The 26963-nt window shown below is 36.8% G+C and overlaps 1 long non-coding RNA gene across 1 annotated transcript in view; it reads left to right on the top strand.

The window, feature by feature from the left end:
• LOC122180878 overlaps positions 1 to 26963 on the top strand; it is a 397042-nt gene that overhangs the window by 1288 nt on the left and 368791 nt on the right. The gene's annotated exons all lie outside the window — the stretch shown is intronic.

Raw genomic sequence — 26963 nt, 5'->3', positions numbered from 1 at the left:
GCAGCAGCAACTGGTAAACTGTAATGCTAGTGTGCTGTTTTATATTGCTATGGAAATCTATTAAAATGCAAATAAAATACATTTGCAAAACAACCATAGTAAATGATTTTTGTCTCAGTAAGTACAAGGCACAAAGAAGCAGTTTGCAAGAAAAAATCTCTTGTAAATTGTTTTGGGGTCTGCTGGATTTAAAATTACTCCAACATGTTTCATTTGAAACCAAGAATTTTGTATTTATTTTAAATTAAAATGACCTCATGAAATTCAACAGAAATTGTAATCCTGACTGAATGTGAACTACTCTGAAAGACCGATGTAATACTTCAGTTGGGGAGCGGGAGAACTGAAGGTTTTGCTTTTCATTTTTTTTTCTATAAACTTATAATTGCTTTCTCTAGTAACTTCTTGCTGTACTGAGAAAAGCCTTTAAGTTTTAGGTGAGGTCCCAAAACAAAATATTTTGTGATGCAGTCGATGAAGGCTGGGAAGAGATAAGAACCATTTACACTGGCATGAGAGCATAGAGAGAGCATGGTGTGTTTATAAGAAAAAAAATATTTAAGAAAGATAACAGATTTTCTTGATTATTAATTCATTTTCTGTAAACCCAGTTCAGATCTCTTTTCCTGAATTTGATGTACTACTAATAATGCAACTGGATCAGTTTGTGTAATTTTAGTAAATCAGTATGAATTTTATTTCACAAATTCAGTGTTACTCCTGTCAGGCTTTTTTCTCTCTCTCTTTTTTTTTTTTTTGACAGTGTAGGAAAAACACATTTACAATTTCTTTAAAGAATTGTGAGGGAGAAAGCTTTTCCAGCCTTCTTAAATGGGCCTGCTTCTTGGCTTCGCATCCATTACAGTTTGATTTTTTTTCGTATCATATATTCTAATTCTTCTCAATGAAAGATTTAATTTTTCCTGTGCTTCTTCTGGTGGACAGGTGGAACAGTACGTGATCATCTTAAAACTGTGACTGCACTCTTTTAGGTCCTTCTTTTAGGTCTCTTTGCTAAGTCACTTCACAGTGTTTGCTGTTTTCTCTGGATAGAGTTCTGTAAATATCTGCTGCCTATCGCTAGGCTGACTTTGTAAAAGCAGACAATGCAAAATAGCTGAGTAAATACACACATTGAAATATTACAGTATTAATAATATAAATAAGATCATGAACACATGTTAGATGTAGAGAAAAAAAATGCTGTTTTTGAACAGAGAAACAGAGTTCAGTGAACAGGGAACATGGTGTTCAGTATCAGGCACAGATCTCAATGAACTGACTGTGCTCCACTGTGCAGTTCAGCTGCTGAAAACAAGTGCCAAAAATATGTCCTGCTCTTCTGTTAAAAAAAATAAATAAATAAAATTAAAAAATGCCCACATTGTAATAAGGCTGTGGTAAGAGTGTGATTTACTGTATTTGATACAGCATACTCTTGAAGACTGTGCAAGTCTTTTTCTGTTTGTGCACTTGAAGTGAGGTCTGTAGCTCATTCCTCTGTGCTTTGCATAAGAAGGAACCAGTATGCTTACAGGAGCGAGCATCTTATTCCTTGTTATTTCCACAAGAGAATGTACCTGATCTTGTTTTTAAACTGGTTCCTGATCCTCAGCAGTCCAACAGTCACTTTTAGGTAAGAGTTTTGAGTCTGACACCTGTAACTCTCACCAATAGCTTCACTTTTCATCGAGGAAATGATTTTATTTTGATGTTATCGTGAAATGGGAACATTCTAAAAGTAATGAGAGCAAAGACATGGAAACAAAGATATTGAGTAGCAAGTGTTCTAAAAAGAAGTGCATTGAGCAGGCTTCTTCCCTATCTGTTATTGCACGTGACACCCGTTGAAGGGATGATACCTGCATTTAGAGATGACATTTCTGTAAATCATTTTCTAGCTCAATAAAAAATGAATTACTTTCATCTGATTACTTTAACTACTGCAGCAGTACATGCGTTTTTTTTTTTAATGTAGCAACTACACTTAAAATTAAACTCTGAAAAGAGTTTAGTTTAATTTTAGGCAGCCGTGTGTACCAGAGAAGAATGTTCCTACACTTCCTGTGTACTGAGCTTGATCATGCTTGATCGTGATTACTCAGTTTAGAGAGCAGAAATGGCAGATAATGTACCCAACCATGTGTTTGAAAGGACCAGCGCTGAGTGAGTGGTGATGTGGCAGCCGTTGGACCACCTGAGGCTGCTGTGGTCTGTGTCACGTCTCACAGGTACTCCTAGAGCAGAACATGCATTCCTGGCACCACTGCAATAAAACTCATTTTTCTGCCATGTATCAGAACACTGCATGAGGCTGTATCCTTCCATGAGATTCCCGTTCCACTGAGCCTGAGGCAAATTCATTTCTCCTACTGAAAACAAATAGCATACTAAATACTGTTGCAAACTAATAGTAAGTAATTATGGCATTTGATTTTTCTGATTTTTGGTTGGAAAAAAAAGTTCAAGATTTTTCAGGAAAAAAATATATTTAACTGCGATATAATTATTTTTTATTTCCTAAAGCCACCCCAAAATGATCTGAACTTTATAGCAATTTCATATATTTAATATGGATGCATAGTAATATGACAACACTATCCTCTAGTGGCAGTATGTGTTAACACGTCTCAGTCTGCATCAGTGTGAGTTTACATGTGCTGAGAAGATGGAATGTAACCCACGTCAGCATTTATCCATTAATAATTTAGTTTTGCACAACATAACAAGAAATAAATAACCAAATGCTGCGTACAATGCAGAGATAATGTATACATCAGCAACCGGGATCAGCCACACAATGTATATTTCCATGTGACTGTAAAACAGGGTGTAGATCTGATTTCTTGTAATCAGACAGTTAAACCTCTCTGGTTCTGTTCAGATGTGGCAGCTGTTTCATAGCTACATCATTTTCATGTCGTAAGGTTACCAGTAGGTTCTTAGCCTACGATAAATCTACTAAAGTCTGCATTAAAATCTAACTCTCATGGTGGGCATGCTTAGATCCAGTTTGCACAACCACATAAAGCATTACGATTTTTAAGTTTGATATTTATACATCTTGTGTATATCTTAAGGGAAGGCAAGGCAAACATTGTGTAAGAATAAACTCAGAGTTCAAAGCATTGTTTCTTTTTCAAAAGGAGCAGTCTAGAGTGAAAGCTATTTAATTTTTGCAAAGGTAAAGGTTACAAAAAACCCCACAACTTTTGCACATCCTCTGGAAGTTTGGAGGGCTATCTATGTTAAATTCCTATGATTCAGAGACTTTTTAAAAAATGCTTGACACATCAGAGAATTCATCTAAATATTTCACAATGTATTTGGGAAATGAAGAGGTTATGATACTCCTTACTCATGTATGCCCTATGTAAAAGCAAGGTGAAGCAGGAGAAAGAAGAGACCTTTTTAGTAGACACAACTCTACCTTTTCATACGGAGTGGTCCCTGGAAACAACAATCAGAGCAAATGGGAATTAACATCTTGATATTTTTACTATTGTGATTTTTCTTTCAAAGACCACTGGGCTTACAGCCCGCTCCCTTGTGTGGTAACTCCAATTAGAGGACAGCATGGTTTGCTTAGCAGCATTTTCATTTCTCTTCTCTTTAGCTAGACAGTTATCAAACAATTTAGTATATGGGTTCATACATTTTAAGTGCTACTGCTTAATACACCATAAAATATAACCATTGGTTACTAGAGATTAGCTATACTGACTTTGATACGAATTTCTACAAAGTGCTTGTATTTTATAAATGCATTTAATCCACAAGTGGATCTGCTCCTGTTGTGTCAAGTTGTTTTTCTGTTAGTGTCTGTTCAAAATCACTTGAAGTAAATATTTATTTTACTTTTCATGTGATTGGTATTTAAAAACCGAAAGGAAAAGTAAAAACTTAGAAATGCAGTATTTATTTTCTTAGCATCCAATTTATATTGCCAAATGTTTGCTTTTCTTTCCCTGAGGTCTGCACTCTGAGCAAAGGAGATACTTGAGCTGCAGAGTCGAGTCATTGTCCTGTCGTCTTTGTTTTACAATCCCCTCAAGCACTGTTTGCTACAATGGTATTAACTACTGTGGTTTCCAGTGTGAAAAACTTAATTATTGCTCTGTAGCTACATTTATGTTGTTGCAAATTTCAACTGACAAATGATCCTTTCTGATGAGACAACAGCTATTTTTCAAGTGTCAGTGAAACTCCTAGTAATATAAGTAGTGCCCCACTAAGGGTTAGATGTAACCATTCAATGAGCAGTGTTAATTTAAAAATGTCCTGTGAAGAGATCAGATGTTACTAGATGTGAAAGATGCTATTCAGTGGCTTGCATCGAGTTACGAAGCTTGTTGCTTCTGATTCACTGGTTTTCTTTTGGTTCACGTTGCTTGTGACTGGGTGCAGGCAGATCACAGAACTGTAACGAATTAACTGTATGCATTCTGTCCCCTCAAAACATAGCTAATGATGGAAAGCACTGACCGGTAATTTTGTTTGTTACCAGTGCCGATGGCCAATAAAGACTGTCTTATCCTTTTTCTTCTACAAGTTGTTCTCAGAAAGCTGAGCACTGTCAGTGAGAAATAGGTGAATAACTCAGAATCGCTACCTTTGCTTTGTGTTCTGTGGATAAACTAAGCAATGAGAAATGCAACAAAGGAAGGATAGCAACTATATGCCCTGTCAGAAATGCTTATGTGCATCTTAGAAAAATGAACTCTTCTGGGGGAAATACTTAGGCACTAAGTATATACTTAGCTGTATGTTAGTGACAGGCTGCAGTCTGCTTCAGTGAAGGTGGGCTCAACATAATAGGTGATTAAATAATGTTCTTTCTTCCTTATACTATGTGCAAGTAGGCCTATGTTGTAGAGAGAAGAAACTTGAATCTTAAAACTCCCTGTTCTCTTCAACAAATCAGTACCACCAGGTGAATCTGTCTTTTGCTCCTGCTCCATAGAATCATAGAATCATTGCATGGATTGGGTTGGGAGGGATCTTGAAGTTCCAACCTCCTGCTGTGGGCAGGGTCACCACCCAGCAGCTCAGGCTGCCCAGGGTCCATGCAACCTGGCTTTGAGCACCTCCAGGGATGGGGCACCCACAATTTCTATAGGCAGACTATGCCAGGGCCTCACCGCCCTCTGATGTTTAATCTGAATCTCCCCTCTTTCAGTTTAAAAACGTTCCACTTTGTTCTATCACTGTCAGACTATGCAAAAAGTTTATAAGTTCTCTTCAAGTACTCGAAGACCACAGTGAGGTCTCCCTGGAGACTTTTCTTCTCTGGATTGAACAAGCCCAGCTCCCTCATCCTTTCTTTACAGGAGAGGTGCTCCAGTCCTCTGATCACCTTCATGGCTTCCTCTGGGCTTGCTCCACTTGCCTAATTCTCTTGAATTCTGTGTTTCTGTGCATATTGAACTTGCAAAACTGTAAGAAGTTGGAGTTCACTGTTTTATGGGTTATGGTGTATTTTAGTGTTCCTTTTGGCTAAAAATAAACTTGATATCATGTTACTGAAAAATGCATGCTTACTTGATGAGTCAATATTTTTTGGAATATGTTATCTTTCTTTGTAGATATTCTGCCTTGAAAAGGAACCTTTGAAAATTTTAGTGAGATAAATACTTTATTTACATATTTATTGTTTTGTTTGCTATGACTTGTGATGTGTAGTTTCATATATTCATGATTGTAAGAATGATAACTGTTGTGGACAGAAACTAATTACACTATGCGGCATTTATTAGAGAAAATCTGGAGTATATTTACTGACATAATACAGATACAATGTAGTGATTTAACAGTGACGTAAGATTTGAGATGACTGGATACACCAGGTTATTTACTGTATAGAGGGTAGAGGTAAACATACCCTTACAGGAGGCCATCCTGTTGAGTCATGAGGATCAGTGTGGACCTCATTGTTTCCAGGCTCCTTGAACCACAGAGGTAAGGAGCCTTGGTGGGCTGGATCCACTCCTAGTCCCAGACTTGGTCATCAGTTTGTGCACGTACATGCCCTTTGACATAATGTAAGATATAATCTTAGTAAAGCTGACAAAGCTTACAGTCAGTTTAAGATGTTTTAGGCTTTGTCAATCCCTCTGAGATCACAATTAGTCACTTGGTGAGGATCTCTATCAACAAAGTATCTTGACATTAAGAAGTACAGATCTCCACACAGATGTACCCTTAAGAGGTGTCCCTACTCAAGGGGAGATCCTGTCATGCAGCCCACAGCTGTGTGGGAGAACCTCCAGAGGCTCTTGGGCTGCTCAGTATTTACTGGGTTAGATGATTGACTTGTAGTCATTGGTTGCTTTTTAAGTGCATGCTCAATTGGCTCTCAGCTGTTGAACCAGGTGTCTGGTATCAGCTCTTCCAGCCCCCCAGTTTGAGACAGATTTGCGGTCATTAATCTGTCTTAGTAAGGGTGTTATCAGTACTGTTGCTTGTTGTCCTCCTGTGCAAGGCCAGGGCAAAGGAGGGAGTTAAAGGAAGGGGAGGGAAATGCAGGGGAGCACACTGCCACAGTACTTTAAATACAAACACAGGATTTTGAAACATTTGAAAACATTATATTTGTCCGTGAAGCATTGTAGTGTAATAATGGCTTAGTATTTAAGATTCTAGTGCATCTTTTTCTGTGTATCTTTGAAGTATAGAATAGGTATTAGAAGAACTCTATAATAAATGTGGACTTTCTCATCTATTATCACATTTTAAATTGAGGCATGACTGTTAGCTCTGCAGCACCGAATTAGTAGAAGTACAGCTCCTTTGATAGTGTCTTTCTTTGCTGACTTACAACACAGTTAATTTATATACTCATTTAATATTTGGGCTATCTGCTGAGATGTGCAAGAAGAGTACAGTAATGGCAGCACGCTCTAAAGGATTACGGGAAATAAAAATCCTCACACATAGTTCACACAGATCACTGAAGAGCTATGCCATGAGCGGATAGTTGTTGCATGCTAATGGCCTGGAGAATGGGAACTTAGAGCCTAGCAGAGGCATCCTCTATTTCCAGTAATAAACAGACAAACCAGCCCCTGCTACTGGTGGTGCAACTGCAGGTTATGTGCAGTGATTGGTACGTTAGATCTTTCATATGGTGAATATGTCACTTCACAATTGGCTTCACTGAATTCAGTTCGTTAGGTCAGGTGCTCTTCAGGATGAATTAGGACAACGTTTGCCCTGGATAAAGAAAAAAAAAAAAAAAAAAAAAAAAAAGTCCCATTATGTTGGTAAGAAACTGCACAGGCAAAATGTTTTTTTTGTTTTTTTTTTTTTTTTGTCTGTCAGCAACCAGAAAAAAAGAGACATTCAGTGCGTGACAGTGAAAAGAAGAAATAAATACATTGGGGAGATTGATTTGAATTTGTGGAGGCTTCTTTTTCACCGAATTTCAGTTATGCCAGTGGGAAGCATTTGTTCTTCCTCTCTCTTTGCTGATACTACCCCGTACATCTGGAAGCAATTGGCCTTAAGAAAAGGCCCTGACATCTCCAGTTAGAGAAAGCAGACCGACGGTATGAGGCAGAGCTGTGACAACAAATCTGCAAGCCCGTCTTCACCAATTCCATATTGTCATATTAACTTTGATACAAATTTTCAGTACCAATTCACTCTTATGTGTGTTACTGCCTGAGCTAAATACCTGGAAAGTATTAAGAATTACTTTTCAATAAAAATCAAATAGACTCCATGCAAACTAGCCAGGAATTGGTTTAAATAGAAGCAGGTGCATGAGAGCCCTAAACTTTTCTCAGGCTGAATAAAGTATAAATATAAAGTACATTCTTTGTCAGGTAATGCGACAGAAAGCAGAATCCTCTACCCAGTTGAAGTTCTAGTTGACTGAATAAAAGTGCCATGTGACTTCCCCTAATATAAACAGAAGAAAACTAGAGACCAAAGAGTTGATAGTTAAATACCATATTTGATGCTATATTTTTCATACTAATTCGTTTTTAAAAATGAAATTGTTTTCAATGTACTACTTAATGAGATTTGTGAGGAAAAAGTCCCACACCATTCTTTCATTTTGCATTCTTAAAGCAATGATCCTAGATAGAAAATAAATAAGAAATTGCATTGTGGATGCAGTAGTTCCTCTTGAATTCAACACAGACATAAGCTACAAACTGATTATATCCCAATGAAGAGGTTCCAAATCTTAAATTAAGAAAAGAAAATTTTTGAGCTGTGAGGCTGAAAAGCAAGCTATGTCTCTACTTTTTTTTTTTTTTTTTTAAACAAAGTTGCATATTATCAATAGTATAAAATGAGAAAACTACTAGTTTATTACCAGGTAGACCTGAATACCAGAACATGGCTGCTTGCTCCCATAAAAAAAAGTCAACAGCCCTATTCTCTGAATTAGGTTTATGTATAGGATTAAGTGCTCAACACTTTAAAAAAAAAAAAAAAAAAAAAAAGTTCATAATCTGGCTCTGGGAGCCATTTACTATTAAATTTCAAGCCTTGTGTTTTAAAGTGAAATCTTCTAGAGGCAAGAAGGGAATTATTCAGCTTGTAAACGACACAATTTCTGGGTGCATATTTCTTTATTGGCTTTCTCTGAGAAATCAGTTGCCAGGTATGCTTGGAAGGACATAGTGCTGAAGCATCCAGTGGATTGGTTTGGCATGGCATTGGTTTGGCATTCTGTTTTTCTATTTTAATAAGTTCCCAAATCAAACAGATGTGAAATAATAATAAAAAGTCCTAAATAAAGAAAGAGTCATAAATGTTTTGGTCAAAATATCCTGTAACCAAAGAATTAGCAGATAGGAGAGCCAAAGTGCTTTTCCAGGAAGTGTCATTTTTTGTATTAGAGCAGCTCTCTACTGGGAAACAGTGCTACAGGTCCAATTGCTTCAAGGGTAATGAGCAATTTAACTAAATAAAATAGTGGTACAGTTTTGTAATAGTCTAAAATAATGTTAATTCTTAAGTCTCCTGAATAATTATGCCTGTCTCTGTTTTCTTCAGGACTGAATGTGTATTCTTCATTGGTTTTTAGAGATTTTTGTATGTCAATCATTAAATTCCACCTTCTTTTTTTATAGTTTGAGGTTAGTCATGTATATAGAGGATTAAGCAACATTAGTCAAATGTTATGCTTCCAAAAATATTTTGCTAATCGCTAATCTTATTATACAGTTTTTGTGTTCACTTGTTTAATTTGGTTCTGAAGCAAATTCATTGCTCCTAATATTTTTGTCTAGATTAAAAGACAAACAATCACAGGATTCTCATGTCTAGCAGTTCTAGCAGTTAAATGGTTATTGTTTCTAATATCACTATTTTCAATAATTTACTACTCAAAAGATGGTTTAAGTATGTAGTTTAAGAAGCATGGAATGCAGTGTGTTATAAATCATATTTCTTTTAGAGAACAAAAAACATGACTGTAATTTGTCTGTCACAACATTCTTCAGTTTCTCTGTTACATCTCAAGCTGTTTCTTATGCCTGGACCCATGCATAGTGACTTTTACCCTCAAGAAGCGTCTCATTTTCCTGCCAAATCAATGCTGTTTAGCACCTTGCGTTCTGTTCTTTAAAAGCATTAAAGAGGGTGAGCTACTAAGCCAGTTCCCCTTAGGTTTTGAGAATGTGACTCTCTAATCTCATGTAAAGAGGCATTAACAATATTAGTCACAGTGTTCTGCTTTTACTCTGCTCCTGACCAATCCCTCATGTAGTGGTCCTTGCACGAACAGAAATCTCACTGGCATTAATACATGTAGAAAATTGTTCTGTGAAATGATTGAGTTTTGTAGAACAGTGCTACTCTTACTTATAGACACAACATCAGTTCTTTTTTTTTTACTAATGCATGTGAGAGTTGTGCGTTTAAAAAAAAAAAAGAATCTCCTGAAAAAATAAAGCTTGCAATCTTGAATCAGCAGAATGTTTTACGATAGGGATGTTCGAGTAGGGATTTGGAGCATCTGGGCTTTATAGCTGTAAATAACATAATTTATTTGTAATCACTGCTTGTGTAAGAATTATATGATAAAGCCACTAAAACAATATTTCATAACACTTAACGATACTGGATGGGTTTTCTTGGCAAACGCCCTACAGGGAGATGCTGAGAAGTTTCAGGTTATAAGTGCAGTCATCATCAGCACTCAGTGTTACAAGTCCAACCCCCTGCACTGAACAGGGACACCCACAGCTCCATCAGGTGCTCAGAGCCCTGTCGTCCAGCTTGACCTTGGCTGTCCCCAGGGATGGAGAATTTACCATCTCTCTTGGCAACCTTTGCCAGTCCCTTACTAATAGGCATATTACCCTGACTAACAGAAATAACATTCTCTTATATGCAGCCCTCAATGTTTTTTTGAGTGCTCAAAAGTTTTATTTGTTCTAATGTTTAATATCATTTGAAGATTATGTAAATGAAGTGCTTTTCTTCGCTTGTATCTTTGCTGCTTAAGTTCTTTACTGATTTCAGTGGAATGTAAAAATTTATTTTGTGTTACAAGAGTTCTGTAAACTGAGTGATAGAATGATAGAATGGTTTGGATTGGAAGAGACTTTTAAGATCATCTGGTTCCAACCCTTCTGTTATAGGCAGGGACACCTCTCAGTAGATCACATTGCTCCAGGTCCCATCCAGCCTCAAGTGTGGGAGCATCCACAGCCTCTCTGGACAACGTGTTCCAGTCTCTCACCACTCTCACAGTAAAGAATTTCTTCCTAAGTCTCACCTTTTTCAGTTTAAAGCCATTTCCTCTTTGTTCTGTTGCTACATGCACTTACAGAAAGTCCCTCTGTGGCTTTTCTGTGGACTGGAGGGTACTTTAAGGCACTGGAAGGCTGATGGAAACTATAGATCGAAGATTTATAAAGATTTAAAATGTTTAAAGCATTTAAATACATATTTCTTCTAACAATATTTAAGGTCTAGAAATATGCACCTATAACTTGTTTAACACTTCATATTTTTTGTTCCAGATTTAAGTGTTTCAGATTCAATTAGGTTACATCTGACGGGTTGCTGGTTGAACCAAATGATCTTAGTGGTCTTTTCTTTTCCAACATTAATGATTCTCTGATTCTGTGATAATCTTCCATCTGAACTCCTGTAAAATCCTGTGGGAAATACATTAACAATTTCTTAACAGGAATTTTTAAGAAATAATATCAAAATATTTATGTAATTATATGTAGTGCAGTTTCTAGTAGTGACGGCCAATACATTTAAACTGATAGTGAATATTAGATGCTAAACAGTGTTTCCTAACTCATTCATAAGTTTGTAAATGAAATTGGTGACTATCTTCCAAAAAAATTCAAGTTGCTTTTGTTTTGGAATCTCAAAATGTAATTAGAAATGTAACTTTCAGGCACTTGTGGATGATTTGCAGTGAGTTTTAATAGTTCACTTCATCTGTAAATGAAGTCTAGAAGTGGCTCTTAAGTTCTTGAAGTCCTCACCTCCAATAAGTTTATATAAATTCCTTACATCAAGTATTGCATTCTGCTATGGTATCAGTGAGCTGCTGGATGGTATGTGACAGATAGAACCAGATGGATACATATATCATCCCTGTATCCCACCCATCTCATTTGCATTGGAAGGAAGCTCCAGCACACGAGCAGGAAGCTTTCAATTCAGACTGTTTTCCAACCTGAGCTGTCGGGCAGTAGGATTGCAGGGTACACTGTAGCCCCCTTTTCTGCATCACAAGCCAAGACAATTCAGTCCTTCCAAGTTTTAAACTACAGACCTCCCTACAGATCAAGGCAGATTAATATCTTGGGAAAAAAAAAAACATAACACTTACTGATATATTTTCCAAACTTGAGAATTCTGATGAAGATTTTAGAACTCAAAATGCTTTTTTTTTTTTTTTTTTTGAATTATCTTTGTTTTTCAGGTTGATGATTTAGAATTTTGAGACTAGTGATAGGTATAGATGTAAATTGTGAAGTGTTTCAAGGAAAAATGACAGTAGGCTACAACATATACTTGTCAGGTGAATATTGTGCAGTTTGTAAGTAATCCAATGAGCTTGAGCATCTTCAGATCTCTTTCAATCCAGTCTGAGTGTATGTTTTCAGGAGTTCAGTGTTAATGCTGAGCTGATTGTGCTTTCCTTTTTACAGTGTTTTTCTTTTTTTGCTGCAGAAGAACGTTAATAGTAGAGCTAGCAAAGAGAACTAAGCAGGACAAGGGGGCAAATGAGGATAAAGGCCCTGTACTGCAGAGTGCTGAACATGTTTTGAGGTGTTTACTGCCATTAACTCCTGTTGACTCCTACTCTGCATGCAAACAGGGTAAATTAAAAGAATGTGTATATGTGCATGTGTGTGGAATCAAAGAACCTTATTTAACCTATCTCTGGGTAATAGCCAAGTGCTTTAAGTCAAGACAACAGTCAGATGCTTTGGGGTATGAAAGGTGCTTAACGCAGAAGAAAAAAAGGAATATAGCTGCTTTGGTTTTGATCTTGCTCATGTGATAAAAGTTCCAGTGGCTTACAGTCCTTCTAGCAGGTCCAAAGACCTGCCCTAATTATATTTATATAAAGTTTACTAAATATTTCAGTATTATTAATAATGGCAAGATCTGAACTCATTAAAGGTGGGAAATGGTAGGATTAATTTGCTTCAGCTTTTATTTGCCAAGAGAGCATTTTCCCAGCATATTCTTTCTCTATATATTTTAGCTTTGTAATTGTGGATCAAAGCATACCCAGCTTTAGTTGTATTAAGTGAATCTTACTGAAATAGAAACTCAGAAATGCATTTTCTGCCAGAAAATGTAACTGGAGAAGTCACGATTGAGTTCAGCTTATTAAATCTGTTTACTCAGTGTGCCTAAGTCTTTTTGGAATTTAAAAACAACAAAACACATGGATGTGCTTGGGCACTGGGATATGACAAGTAGTGCATTCTTAAAGAAATACTCCTGGGAGAAAGGCTTGAGAAACATTGTCAATATAGCACAGTAAACTAGATCTCATAAATCCATTGCCTGGAAATAATGTCTGGCTCTATTCACTGAAAATTATTCTGAAATTGGGAATTGCAAAGCTTCACACTTTACATTCATGTGAGTGTAAGAATTCCATCTGGTCCCTTATCCTGATTCTGGAGATTGCTGCTATTTTTGTGCCTTCAAAAGAAGGTGAAGAATTTTTCAGGAAACTGCTGTGGTCTGGCCTTGGTCTTTTCCTGATCTCTAATTGTCAGACTGGTTCAAGTTTTACCAGCTCTTTCCACATTATGGATATAACTAATTTATAATGATTGTGAGCATTCACTGTATTTACTGTCCATATGAATATTTGCATATAAGTTTGGAACCTCGTTTACTTCACGTCATTTAGTGTATAAGGTCAGCCACACGAAATGACACCAAAGCTCTATCTAGCTTATTACTGCCTCTCACATCCCGTGGGAGAGTTTTGTTTGGTGAGCCCTATTATTTGCAAGGTAACAGATGACATTTTCTATTGACCTTCTTAAAATCATTAGTGACATTTGTAATTGCAGCACTGACATCAATCATCTCTTGTTTTCCATCTGATCTATTTTGCAGTGAAGCATTTTGGTGTGTTTGTTTCTCTTTTGTGGAAGTTGCTCCGCACTTTTGTTTTTGTCACCTTTTACATAGGATTCCATAGTTTATTTTAGAAACTAAAATTATAAGGTTTTTTTTAATACTTTCTGAGCTGGGATGTTAGAATTGCATACTTGGTAGATTTGGGAACATGGTAGGTCTGTGTCTCAGAATTATTTTCTATCATTTTGCTAATTGTTTATCTTGTTTACATTTTTGAACCCTTTTAACTGCTGTTTTCAAAATATCATCTATAATGACTCCAAGACAATCTTCCAGTATGCTAATAGTGATCACCTTTTTACATGCACTGCTCTTGCATACTGCACAGCCTTAATTGATTTTATTCATCCATTATCCACTTAGAAAGTGCTGGAATGGTGGTCTTGGATAGACCAAAGGTCAACTCTTTGTCCAGTTTCAGGCTGAAACAACACTGGCAAAGATGAAATGCACTGAGGGGAAAAGCAACAGCACTAGAACAGGGGAATCATGTATTGTTACTTTGTCAGAATATCCTCCCCAGCTCCAGCATTTTGTAGCTCAGGAAATTCCAGAGTTAGAGATACTGTCTTTGTAGTTAATGAATTTTATTTCCTGTTGCTCAGCGTGGTATGATTCTTCTGCAAATGCTAGCAGAGTTTTAGATTTGACTGTCCTGACTAATTTTTATCATGAATAATATTTTCTCCTATTTTATCCATATGCTGTTGGTCTTGACTGAAAATAATTATGCCAGTCAGTATTCACAAACACTTAAGTTCAAGTATGCACTCAGTTAATTGATCATTCCTTTTTTTTTTTTTTTTTTTTTTTTGTTAGATCAAATGCAGTTTATGCTTTTTCCAGTTGTTTTTTAAAATCCGAAACTGTTTAATTTTCTCCTTTGACATGTCAATAATTTTTTCATGCAAGGTACTGAGCTTTTATTTGAGGAAGAGATGAATGAAATCTGAGCCGTCCTTTAACTTTTTTAAGCCAAAGCATGCTGCTGACAAAGCTGCAGAAATTCATGGTTATTCCAAATGCATTCTATCCCAGCTGCAACAGTTTAAGTAATTCACGATTTTTTGAGATGTGAATAGGGATAAAAGCGGGGAGAACTGGTAAGTGCTTTAATTTTCAGCCTTTCTACTTAACCCTTTATTATATTCACGTAGGATTTTTGCAGAAGTATTGTCCTTAGGAAAATGATCTTTGACTGAAGAACTGCCTGAAAATGTGTGTCTCCTGCCTACAGTTAAATACAGGATTAGAACCCACATTATTGCAATTACGGAAAGCTGCTGCTTTGACCTTGCTTACCTGTAGCAGAACATAGCACACCACTATGTAGCTGGATGCTGTGCAATACAGAAAATTTTTTGGTGTGTTTTTGTGTGTGATTAAGCAGAGAAACCCAAACTCTAGCACTCCTGATGTTTTCAGTGCTGTTTGCTGAAGTGCTGAATTCCTAATCCGTGTTGTGCATTTTCAAAGATTGTGTTATTTGCAACTAGAAATGAAGGCATATCATTTATTTGAACAATTTAATACTGACTGGGGCTTATAGAAAGAGCAGACTTGCAGTTACCTCATGGGAGAAGGAATCAGCTGTGGTTACTTAGACTTTTCTCCTCTTATTTCCTGTTATCCAATAATCTCTTTGAAGAAGAGTCTCCAATTTTCTGTTCTACCTTCTAAGCCTGGCACTTGCCCTAAATATTTATTTATTTGCAAAATAGGCCCATGTAGGTAGGCATCCTTGAGATTGTTAAGATTACAGTAACAGCTGTCAGCACTGTTTACCTTATTTTCCTTGTGTGGTTCTACTTCATGAAATCTCCTTGGTGTTTAACATCAGCTATCCCTAGAAACAGGAGCGTTGGTTTTTCTGATGCTCTGCTAGGAGGAATGGTGATGAAATATACCTTCATCTCATCATTAAAAATAGCTTATGTCTATGAGTCTAAACTTCAGTAGCCAAGAAATGACTTGGTAGTTGTTTCACTCCAAGGGTGTTTGCTTCTTGAACTCTCTAAGGTAGAACAGGCTCCTTTCTCATCAGTCTGAGAAGACATACTTATTTCACAGCACCATTCCAGCACTGTCTGCTGAACTATTTTGCTTTTCTCAATGCAAATTCAAACTGCTTGACAGATTTCACCTCTGTGTTCTTGACTTCTAAGAATTTCTTTCCTCTTTTAATGGAGGCCAGATGGTTTTTCACACATCACATCACTCCAGATTGTTCTTAATATGGCAGAAAATTTCCCATTCTCTTGCACTGCACTGTCTGTTCAACAGTGGTATTTTTCACCACCGCAGAGTGCTCCTTCACGACATGCTGCAGTCTTTGAGAATTAGCTGTCTCATCATTCCTCCAATTTCATTTCCAAAATTATACTCTATCCCCCTTTCTTAGACCATTAGTTCCATTTGCTGGGAGACTTCTGTAGCAAAAAGAGCAACGTTTTACTTATTACTAGGGTTAGATGGTCCGTCCTCCATAGTCTTTGAAGAGTGTAAGTATTGATGTGTTATTCATTTTAAGTGATTTGTTTCCTTCTAGCTAGAAAACACACAGTAGATCTGGGATGTCCCTATTTTTTTAAATCGTGCATTCAGTTTCTAGGATGAGTATCTCCTGAAAGAGATTATTGAAGTAACTGAGGAGTTAGGCATTCTGGCTCAGAAATATCTAGCAGTTCAAGCACTCAAGAAGAAGTGTACCAGTATTTCAGAAAGAATGAACTGTCTCTTACCAGCCCTACTTAATTACTGAACGGGATAGATGGTAGTGCCTAAAGTTAATATTCTATATGATGGTGTTACTGTGAGCTCACTGGAAACGGTTCTGCAAGGCAAGTGCTGATGCTCTTCTATTTAAAGCATAATGGAATTTCTGTGTAGTGAATTAACTAAGACATGCGTGTATATATCCCATCTAAGCCTCCACAACTTTAGTGCACAGCCACTGATTACATTTTAATTTGATGACAATGTCTGGATTTATGCAAACATAAACTAGTTTTGCATTTTTTTTTTGAGATGTAAGCGTTGTAACGGTTTATTTTTTGAAACAGTACTTTTTTTATGAAAAACTGCAAGTGTGGTCTTGATCCAGAGTATTTAGCTAGGGTTTAGTAAGGTGTCAGTATGAATTAGAAGGAGATTCCACACAAATCTTTTCTAAATAAGTAATTCTCAGAAGAATTAAAGATTCCAGACTACTTTTCCAGGGGAGCTGTAGTATGTGAGCCTTGTAAACAAAAGACAATTCCGTATTTGGATGCATTATATTTTTCTTTTACCGAATTACTTAATAGCAGCATCTGTTCATCACTGCACAAGCCTATGAGTCCTAGTGATAAAGAGTTTAGTGAGTTCCAGAGTAATTATCAGACCACTGCCTGTTAGAAATAAACACTGCTCCAAGAGTGTAGATAGTGAAAGGTGAATGTTTGATGACTGAGGATGGGAAATTCTAGGAGGACTTACCAGTTTTAAGAACTATTGTGATCACTTCCACGAGAGGCTCTTTTGGGATTGCTAACCATGAAGTATCTTCACACAGGGAAATACATGAGTATTTGCCCTACCATTTTCTGGAAGATGGTTTTGATTTCTCTTTGTTCACCCAATATTTCTAAATGCTTTTCAATCAATCATTTCTATTGTTTAGAGTTTTGATTTAAAAACAACAAAAAAAAGTATATCCAAAATTCGCTTATGCTGTTATGCATTTGGAGTCAGCTTTTCCCCAGAGTAAAAAAAAAAAAATAAAAAAAAGAATAAAAAATAAAAAAAATTAAAAAGTCTTATTTGCTATCTAGTGTCAATTAAAATTTGGCTGGAAGATTTTTTTTTGCTGTTGTTGTTGGAGATGTTACATATTTGCATTCCAGCTGCAGGCTGGCATCCATGCTTTGGAATAAATGGCAATGAGCCTGCTCAGTCTCTCAGAAGCCCTCTAAATAAACAAAGTAGTAATTATGGTAGGCAGCAACAACCACTGAAACCTGTTGATTTCCTTTTTTTAAGAAGCATTCAATCTCTCCTGCATGGATCCATAATTCTTCTCTAGATAATGTTTAGCAACCTCTAGAATTTGTCTGTGAGTGTCATGGTATGAAGTTCTATGAGAAGGAGCTGTACAACATGAAGTCAGAAGTTGTACAGTGTGTGTGTGAGTGAGTTGCTAAATAGTGTGAGGATCCTGTCTCTGATATTACAAACTGGAAAAAATCCTGAAGCTTAGGTAACATTGTTTGTGTAAATGAAGAGGCAGATGTTGAGCTGAAACCAGGATGAATGGTGGAGCTGCCTAAGGGAAAGGGAAGAATGTTCTGTTGAAGTTCTCTGATAGTAAAAATGCTCTGAGTTGGCAGATGCAACAGCTGCTGGAAAAACTCATTTTATGCCTCACCCTTTTGATTTTGCCCACTGTCCTATTAGTGGGGGACAAATGAGATAGAGGGCACTGTGCTGGGGTTACACCGCAGGAAGAAAAATCCTCACTGCATTTTTCTTAGAGAACTGCAGGTGTCACTAAAAATCGTGAAGACAGCTCCATTCTCTGGGAGAAAAGACGCTGAGGAAATCTGGGGAAGCAGTGAAAATGAATCCTTCTCCAATTACTGAGTGTGATGAGCCAGTGTAAGAAAACAGGCCATGTCATAGGACATAAGAATATATCTAGTTTGAGAAAAGACAAAGAAAATATCTTGATGAGCATATTCTAAGTGCTGTGATACCAGGCATTGTGGAAAATGTAAGACAATCTTGCAATAGTTTTCCATTCACTTGCATCTTTTAGTTTGCCACCTTTCAATATTGACATACTTAGCTTCATTCTTGACTGAAACAAAAAATATGGAAGTATTTGCAATCTATGATCTATCACAGTGTCGAACTATCAAGTATTTAGTAAGACAGTTACCAATGGACAATATTATTTTCTTAAACAATGGCAAATGATTGCTGCTATCTTTAACACTTCTGAGAACCAACAGCATCCTTCTCACCTTTTGCTTATTAAGGAATAATAAATAAATAAATCATTAAATATTTATTTTGAGAAAGTCAAGCAGAAAGAAGAGGAAGAGAGAGACACAGACAGCAGCAAGATGAACCAGAAATGGTGGTGTGTCTCACTCTATACAGTGTACTCTAGTGTTGAGCAGGGCACTGTTGACTTTTGCCTCTGAATGGCCAAAAAATGATGGACTATTTTAGAAACGCTAACTCTATCATCAAATTACTGCTGGTTGCCCAAACTTCCATTTCCAGGAGAAGTATAATTTGCATGTAATGATAAGACTCCCAAAGCTGGAAGAAACACTGATCATTTATGTATATGCAGGAACAGAGCGAGGACTAACATTAGAATTGAGTGGAATAAACTCTGAGATGGATGTAGTGGGAAGAGCAAATACAGTTGTCAAACATCTGTGGCAAATATGAAGCAAGATCATATTAAATGTGTTAAAAAATATTTTATAAAACTTACTACTTTGCTGTTTTATATCCTGCTGTTGGCAGAGCAAATACAATGAGTTAGTTCTATAAATTTTTCTCATCTCTGTCTCTTTTTAATGTGGCAATGACCTCCAGCAACTTCTTCTTGAAAAGTACTGTCTTTGGAAGGCTTATCCCATGTTAAATTCAGCTTCAGCAGGAAACAGCAGTGAAAACAAAAAGAGCACCTTACTATTTGAATTTCCCTTTTTCCAAAGTTCTCTCTACCTTATTTAAACATGTCTAAAGAGCTAACACTTTCTCACTTTGTAATGTTTTTCAGAAAGATTTCAGTTTTCTCCAAGCAAACGACTTCAATTTTCTCCAATCTTTTGTATTGTTTTAAAGCAATAAAGTATTGGAAGCATCTGTCTTTTCCTACCAGAAGAAGCGATATCCAGAGCTTTCCCACTTTCATTTTACGTTTCATCTGTATTGGCTGAAGACCAAACTCCTCCCTGTTTAATTTGGCACTCTGCTGAAGCTGCAGGTTATGCCAAGCATATGACCAAACACCCCCCACCTTTTCTTCCATCATTACCTTTTACAGCAGTGATCAGAAACATGGGGCTTTCTTTGTGTTTCTTTGTTAAGAATTCCTATCCAACGATGTTACAGACAAAATTTTCTTGGCACTCAGCTGCCAACATTTCATTAGCTGATGCCTGTCGTATTATCACATATTCATTTCTGTCTCTTTTATAAGAAAGTCATACTGTGCCTTTAACTGCATTTTCATTACCTGTCTTTGCTACTTTTCCCTTTCAGCCAAACATGTCTTCAAGAAAAATTGAACATACTGTTTGGTGATTCACTGATCATCAGTAAATACAGTTTGTTCATCTTTTTTCCTCTGCTGTACTAGATGCTCAGTTTGATAACCTTCTGCATGTGTTGAGATTCATTTCTTTTTCAAACTGGACCAGTGAATTTTGCATTATAGTTGTTCCATCTGGCACAGAATTCGTATTTCTTAGATTTAATATTTTTGTTTTGTGTTTTGCCCTGATACTGAAACTGATCTGAGGGCTTTCTGCCCCTGGTTCATATCATTATTTGATTCTTTATGATTATCACAGTGTTAGGTATCAGCGCAACAAAAGAACACATTTCATACAGATAGTTTTGATGAAAATGTTATGTCTTTATGAAGTATTTTATTACATAGCCCTGAAATCTTTTAAAAATAAGTATAAAATCCAATAAAGCACAAATATGTTCCATATGAATGCTTTTCACTGATTGGCAACTACATTTTAGTCTGTTTGTGCAAGAATGTTTGCAGGTACCATCTTATTTAAGAATTTGTTGTGCTGCCTGCAGTATTGGAAAATGTTATGTATGTACTCGTAGTATCAGGAGTATATCCATGATGTACATAGATGCTTGTTACATTCGCAAATTATGTGAGAAGTAGATATGCAGAAGATATATACGTAATTCAGAACAAATACAGACTTTGCAAGAACCTGTCTGGATCAAGTGTAACACTGTATATAGAAATATCAGCTAGTGTTACCTTTTGCATACGTGGGTGGATGGTAAGAAGTTTTTTCTTATTGCATGTACATAAAAAATCGTCAGCAGCCTCTCCCCTCCATAAGCACTGCAAGACCAGCTTCTCTCCTTTAAAGAGATGTGAAAGGGCAAGTCATTAAAATACTGATATCAGAACAAAAATTTCTTTTAAATATAAAAATTAAAATATTCACCATTCTATAATAAAATGAAAACCAGGTGGAAAGCAAACCAAAGAATAAAGCAGCAGTGAAAACACGGAATAATGTACATGTAGGGGCTGTGATGTATTCAAAAGCAGAATTAACTGAAATATCAATCTAAACTTGTAGTTTTCTGCAACAGATTCTTGGGTGAGATTTTGGCCTTCTTATAAGAAGACAAGGCATTTAGAAAGCATGGAACTTCCCCAGATGAAGAGGCTTCTTCAGTGTTGTTGCTCAGGTGCTCCATTGTCTTCTTAAGTTGTTGATCTAGAAAGATTTCTTATTCCACTAAAAGAATGTGTATGGTGGAACTGTGAAGCATCTCTACTTCCTCCTTCAAGAGAGAAGGCTTCAGAAGACTGAGCTTTCTGAGGAATCTGAGTCATAAGAGAGGATTATTTTCCTTAAGTGTGTCAGAGGGAGAAAGTAGAAAGTGATCATTTAGCCTGAAGTTCAGTTGTATCATAGAATAGGACAAGGGGGAATGGTTTTAAGATCGAGGAGGGAAGGTTTAGTTTGGATGTCAGGGGGGAGTTCTTTGAGAGGGGTAAGTTGGTGGAACAGGCTGCCCAGAGAGGTTGTGGATGCTCTATCCCTGGAGATGTTCATGACCAGGTTTGATGGAGCCTTGGGCTACCTGGTCTAGTACCAGGTTTGTAGGTTGATTGCCCTGCCTGTGGCACGGGGTTTGGATATCTTGGGGTTGTCCAACCAAAGATCTCTGAGTCCCTTCTGACTCAAGCTGTTTTGTGATTCTATGGTTGGTTTAATATAGTGGGTGGCATGATGTATTTCTTCATACTGCCTTTCAGTTATGAAAAGTAGAGCCTTGGTTCTACTCCTGGGTATATGTTTTGTCTTTGAATATTTTAAGGAGATAATTTATGATCAATGACAATTCCTGACAATTGAACAGTAAATGTACTGCCTTGCCTCCTTTATGCTTTGCTGTCTAGCTTCAATTTGTGTTCCTTCTCTGTTATACAATGTCATCCCAGAAAAAGTTGCACTTCATTGAGATAGGGTAATCTTCAAATACAATGTCAGGTTATATCTCTGGGTATCCTATTGACTTATCTGTTTATTTGGAATCCTATTAGAAAACAGCAAGTTCACGTTTGTAATGTTATTGCCATGTTGCAGTATGAGGTTGAGTCCTGAGCTACTGTACATTTAATTGAATTACAGTTAATTTTCTAGAATTTTTCTTAGCAGTCTTGTCTTAGGTCATTTCAGAGCCAACATCTGTGTTCTTCCTCATTTGAGGAAAACAAGGCACTTGGCAGGCAGTTACTGGGACAAATATAACTGGACCTCAGTGTAATTCCCTTATGGGCAGATGTAGGATGGCATTTATTGTGCTGCTTGTTGTTTGGTGGAAGGTTATCTGTTACAAACCAGGTTGAGTATTGGTTACATTATGAAGCTTAAATATTGTGGAAAACTGTAGAAATGCATGAAGCCTGTGAAATAAAGAAAACATCATGCTTTTGCGTCTGTAATTTTCCATTGGTCTGTGACATAACCATTTGATTTTGGCATTGTACTCATGTCTGTGCCAATAAATAAGTTGGCTAAAAGTCCGGAGAATTACTGTCTCATAATCAAGCCCATCATTAAAGTGTGTACACAGAAATGGGCCTAGAGACTGGAGTTCTTGCCAAAACCCCAGAACCGAAAAAGAACATCAAGATTTTCTGAAACATTCCTGTAAGGCATTTACCAGTGTTTATGCAGTTCTTAGTCTATCTCTTCCACAGCTGCTTTTTGTTGTTTGGGAGCATAAGATGATGGGTTTCCTGCAAGTCAAGAGAAGCTTCTGGAGAAGCAGAGAGGAGCAATGCCTCTTTTCACCTTGATGTCATTATAATCCTAATTTTCATCAAAGGATTCTCGAGGGTATCCCTCTGGGCTTCACCAGTCTGCACAGCCCCGATTAAACAAAGCTCTCATTTGTTCTTGGTAGTCTCAGAATGCCCTCTCTGAGTGCCACAGCATGTTAGGATGGTCAGTGGATATTAAGTTTTTAAATCTTTTTCTGAAATGTGTTTATTAGATAATGCACAGAATGTCTGTGACCAGATAAATACTTAATGTATGTATATACAATATATACTAATACTATATTACTGCATTTACTCTTGCTAAGAACTGTTCAGTTTAGTCTGCAGGGATGTCATAAGAATGCACACCCACAAATCTATGGAGATTGCACCTGATGGGAGCATCCACATTAAGGTCTGGAAATATCAGGTATTTACCAACACATTGTCATTAAGTTCCAGACAGACAGTCCATGTATTCTATGCACACAGATATATGCTGTCAACTGTAAGGATCTAAAATTGAAAATCAGATCTCAAGTCCTATCTATTGCATATTTCCAGGTTACTTAGTATTTAAGTTGTGTCAATAAAGATCTTTTTTTGATTAAATAAATAAATGGAAGTCACCTATTAGGTATGAATCCTCTTTATAACTTTTTCTAAGTAATTCAAACCTATAATTAACTTGAATGAGGGCAAAAACAATAGCTCGAGAATTAAAGTGACCTCCAGTGCATTCTTTTTACTGGTTTCTGTATCTTTCTCAAATGAGAAACAAACAAACAAATCTCAACAGACAATCTACACAATTGGTGCACAGATGGTACAGAGCAGAACCAGATTCCTGTGCAGAATTGCATAGCTTTCATCCCATGCAGTTTCTACAGAGATACAGATTTTACCCATCCATCTGAGCTGTTAAGTTTCATGCGCTGAGTGTGAGACTCATAGATTTGGCTCCTGCATCAATGCTCCCCCACAAACAGGGGTATGTCTTACATACTTTCCTAGCACCGTGCCAGAATCTTTCTCCTACTCCGTGACCTGATATACCAGCTGCAGTTGGTTGGCAGCTCCTTGTGCCTTCTGTCTCCCAGTGCACTGGTCTGTTGAATGGAACAGTCTGCTGGGCTACATGTCAACCTGTCCTTGCTGAGATGTTGAGCTCCAAGCAACCTCTGGCTTGCTGTCACATTTCCTGGCTGCAGCATGGCAATCATAGAATCACTTGAGTTGGAAGGGACCCTTACAGGTCATCCAGTCCTACTCCCTATAATGCACAGGGACACCCCCAGCTCCATCAGATGCTCGGGAGCCCCATCCAGCCTGACCTTGAGTGTCTCCAGGGATGGGACATCCACCACTTCTCTGGGCAACCTGTGCCAATGTTTCACCACTTAGCTGGATATAAGGAAGAAGCATTTTTTTTGCAACCTAAATCTTCCCTCTCTTAGTTTGAAACCATTTCCAGTGCTGGTCTCTTCCCAAGCAGATATGTCTCCTGCACAGGACCTGTCCACAATTCTGTCTTATTCATTACAAAAGAAGAAACACGAGAAGACTGAGCTTTTTCTAAGCTAAATTATGCAAAGAGACAGTCAATTTTGTTTGCAGAAGTGTGATGATGTGAAAAATTTGTTTGCATATGCCTTTCAGGCTGTATCAAATATTCTGGAAAGTCATCTGTTCCTTCAAAGATCTTTTTGGTCCTCTATCGTGTCTAGATAAATGGATTTAAAGACTCTCATTTTAATGGACTTCTGAGATATATTTGTGTCTAGTTTTATACAGAAAATTCATTAAATTTTCAATATTTTTCAAAGACCAAAAAAAATTCATTTATTGTTTCATGGTTCATTGTGTTGGCACAGCTTCTTAAATTTTTGGCTGTTGCAGGCCTGGCTCAGCCATATTTCATTAGACAAAGCTGTCACCAAAGCTTGATGGGAGATTTGTCCAAGTAAAGGCTCTATGGTTTGACGTGTTTTTTAACTGCCTTTCTTGTTAATGTCTTTCATTTGAACTGGAACATAGATAATTATATTTTACATCAGAAACAACAACTTTGGGTTTTTTTATAAATAAAATATTTGTTTTACTGTGCAAAGCCTGGAAACACCTTCAAAGAGGTGATTTTAGTATCTTATAATTTTCTGTATGCCATAAATGGTTACTTGGAATGTGTTTCTAGTTGTCTGCTCTAAAAGGAAAAAAATACTGACCAAAAGAATTTAAAGTGCTTAAGAGTTTTAACCACAAAGGATACACAGAGAGGCTAGAATGGCACATGGTGCTGAGCCCGTCAGATTCTTAAAATACCAACAATTTGGTGGTCTATAATCCTGTCACTCTTTTCATATATCTGAAAAAAACCCAAATGCTCACCCATCCTTATTAATTGAAACTTGAGTTTTCAGGCAACATATTTGATTTTTTCCAGTATCAGTGTTAGAAAATTGAGAAGGACTACTTTCTAAACAAACCTGGTGAAACATCATGAAAAGATTTTGCAAAAAGTGGTCTACTCAGAAACCATGACATGAAAATTTGTTTCATGTTATTCACAATTTTTGTCTTCCTCTAGAAGACAAGTTTTGTATTTTAAAACCCATATGGACCAATCCTTTATTTAGACTCTATTCCATTAAAGTATTTTGTGATCTGATGATCAGATCCAGAGAAAACCTGAGAATAAATCAATAAAGTTAGTGCTCTGGCTTTCACAGTGTTGGACCTCTTTGAAAGAGTTAGTCATGTTGAGCTATGGTTTTCTAGCAAAAGCAGATAAGCTTTATATTTGAAGCGGTACAGAAATATATGAAGCACAAGCATGAACATTTCAAATTAAAAGGTTCTCCAATATTTTCTATGAAGGATGAGACACACAATTCTGGAAAAAAAAAATTAAAAATCTTGTTTTAAAGTCTGAGAATAGAAAGATTTTAAACCAGAAATGATGGTGCTAAATAGCACGTAACCTACATCCTTCAAACTTTAATATATTCTAGAATGAACCAAACCTTTATCATCTTTACTATAATCACCATACAGTGATATATTCCAATATCTTCTTCAGTGACAATGGATTGTCTTTACTTTTCTCTATATATTTTCTACAAGCAAAAGAATGAGTAGAGATCGCCTGAACAGATGAAACAGGAAATGGCTGTTGGCAGGAAGACTGACGAATCTATGAATCCTGTTTATTGGGCCACATGTGGCTTGTTATTTCTTTGTATGAGAAGAATTTTCTTCTCATCTTCAATGGTAGTGACAGTGGAGAAAAGACTAAGACATTCTGAACTGCTTCTCAAACAGCTGCCATAGCTTTTCAGTATAACCAGGTTATTCTCAATGCAAACAGTTTTTATTTTCTTTCACTTAAACAATTGGTGACAAGGTAGGTGTTTCTGTGGACAGAAGACTAAATGGAAAGAAATTGCCTGTATGGTATTTTTCTGTTACAATGGATGTACTTACAGATGTCCTGAAACCCAGCTCTCAGCAAGGAGAATGTAGGAAAAGAATTGCTGGTAGTTTATGGAACATGCTGAGTATGTTTGATCCTGAGAATAAGGTCATTTTACTGAGGTATTATATATCAGCACATATAGAAATTTTCCTTATGTATTTTCTTCGTTTGATAGCAATGAGATACATAGCAGAATGAAAACATGCATCCTTCCACCTCATAGAAAGAAGAATATCCTTGGTTTGGCACAGTGTACATATGTATCATGGCAAAGATGGAATCATAAGAGGTTCTGTTGACCTTGATCAGCAAAATGAGAAGGGTCCCTATTAACAAACATCTCACTGAAGTCTGACCATAAATTCCTACATGCAAACTGTTTGTGTATTTCATCTTTGTAAATACTACCAGACTTGTATCTAGTAGGATAGCTTAGAAACTAGTGGTTTCTCACAAATACTTTATTGTTGTGTTTATATTTGATGCTTGACATATCATAAATTCCATACAATACAACCTGTCTGCGTTGTAATGTGATATCCCTGTGACTTCTGCTTCCTAACTGCAGAAATGGGTGTTCTTCCACTCAATCGTATATTCCATCTTCATTTCTAGATTAGTAAGCTCTTAGAGAAGGTATAAACTTGCAACTGTTCATAAACTCTTGTAATGTGGCATATGTTATACGAAGTCTCCTGGGTGTTAGACTTACAGGTTTTCCCAACATCTCTTTCCCAGATACTTTTTGAATGATTATTCCCTTTAGCTTGCGTTTTTCCAGAATGAATCAAATTTTGGGTGATAGCCAAAGCCCATTGAGGTCAGAAGAATGTCTCTTAT

The sequence above is a fragment of the Lagopus leucura genome, unplaced genomic scaffold (assembly GCF_019238085.1).
Source record: "Lagopus leucura isolate 7727_CA_CO unplaced genomic scaffold, USGS_WTPT01 Super-Scaffold_1, whole genome shotgun sequence".
Lineage (NCBI taxonomy): Eukaryota > Metazoa > Chordata > Aves > Galliformes > Phasianidae > Lagopus > Lagopus leucura.
This window is presented reverse-complemented; position numbering and strand designations above follow the sequence as displayed.